This window comes from Crocuta crocuta, unplaced genomic scaffold (genome assembly GCF_008692635.1).
Source record: "Crocuta crocuta isolate KB4526 unplaced genomic scaffold, BGI_CrCroc_1.0 scaffold50, whole genome shotgun sequence".
Lineage (NCBI taxonomy): Eukaryota > Metazoa > Chordata > Mammalia > Carnivora > Hyaenidae > Crocuta > Crocuta crocuta.
The window spans coordinates 5,298,163-5,299,741 of NW_027527428.1; the positions used below are offsets into that span (position 1 = coordinate 5,298,163).

General features: G+C 61.4%; 1 long non-coding RNA gene across 1 annotated transcript in view; it reads left to right on the forward strand.

Moving 5' to 3' along the window:
* LOC144225701 (uncharacterized) overlaps window positions 1-1,323 on the forward strand; it is a 1,533-nt gene extending 210 nt beyond the window's left edge. The window contains exons 2-3 of the long non-coding RNA XR_013333369.1: window positions 625-780; window positions 916-1,323. This is a non-coding gene — a long non-coding RNA (uncharacterized LOC144225701). The remainder of the gene's footprint in view (window positions 1-624; window positions 781-915) is intronic.
* The last annotated feature ends 256 nt before the right edge of the window (window positions 1,324-1,579 follow it).

Sequence of the window (1,579 nt, forward strand, 5' to 3'; positions counted from 1 at the left end):
GGCAAGCGGGGACCGGCGTGAAGTCACCCAGGTTGGAGGGCACGGGGGCCCCGCAGGGCCTGGGGTGGGAGCGGGGCCCGGGCTGTCGTCATGGCGGATGTGAAGGTACGAGGTGGGAGACAGACAGACAGCAGCCGTCGGCGGTGACTCACTGCCGAGCAGAATGATTGGAAACGCATGTCGCGCCGAGAGAACACATTTATTACTCAGGGCTGAGGGTTCCTGGACCACAAGGGAGTCCACAGGGAGAGGCGTGGGGGGGCTCCCTTCCTGGCGGGACTCGGGGCTCCCTGTCTGCACCTGGACACCCCCTGCAGGAGCGCCCCCACCCCGCCTGTGGTCCTTCTTGCTACTTTTAACAAACACATTTTCTTAGGAAGCCTCGCGAGCGTGCTCGCATGGAGAGAGAGCCACCCATTCCCAGCTTCCAGAGCCATCAGCTCATCAGCACCGGCCCCTGCGGGTTCTTCTGAAGCAAATCCCAGACAGTGTCGTTACCTGGCAAATACGGGAAGAGCGTTGTTTTATTTTGAAGGGTTAGCTGCTCTTCCCCTGTGTCGAGAAGCACGTTAGCTTTATTTTCTGCGGGTTTATGTTAGCACAAGACTGTTTTTCTTCTCTTAGGGCAAAACCAGCTCCCCAGAGTCAGAAAATCAAGGTTTCTCTCCCATCGCCGGCTGAGAAGCTTGGGCAGGATCACTCAACCTCTCTCATCTCCGCTCCCTCGTTTGGAGAAATGGGACCCTCCCAGCGGCACCGTCCAGAGGAGCCGGTACAAAGGTGTCCGGGGCACGGGGAGTCCTGGGTGCCCTTGGTGTGAAGGGGCCAACAAAGGGCAGGCTGCATAGACGGACCCAGGATTCAGACCCAAATCTGCCACACTCCCAAACCTGCTGCCTTTTTCTTTTCCGCCAGCCACACGCCCAACTCAGCCACTGAACGAGGCTGCCCGGTGACCTCTGCTCGTAACCTGGAAGGCGCCTCTGCCCTGAACCCATTCCTCAGACACCAGGGTTGGAAGAGACCCAGGTAAACCCTTTCTTCAAGAGCTCGAGGCCCTTGAGGGTGAGCGGCAGAAGGGGCTTCCCAGCCAGCCAGTGTGAGGGGCTGGAGGAGGACTCCCTCCGCCTGGAGGCGGGTGAGGAAGGCTCTGCCCACCTGCGGACAGGTGCGCCGACTGTAACCCGTCTCGATCTTTGGGCTTTAAGGGACAAACCTCCAGGTGAGGTGGTCCAACTGAAGTGGGCTTTATGGGAAGGAAGTAGAGAACGTCGTGAGCCTGACAGGTGCAGCTGTGCATCAGGACCCGAGAGCCCTCAGGGCTCTTCCCCCTCCTCCCCCTGCTCCCCTGGGTGCCTGGGCTTCCCCGCCCCCCACCTGCCCCCCGCTCCTCTGGCACAACCTGCCTGCCATCCAGTTCATCCTTGCCTAGGGTCCCGTTCTTCTCGGTGTGAATGTGCCCGGCCAGCCAGGGCCAGGCGGCTGCCCACGCGTGGCTTGATGGCCGCGGCCACCAGCACCAGCTGGCTGGACGGGGCCCGCATCTGCAGGACAGGCCTGCTCAGAAGGGGACTGGGAA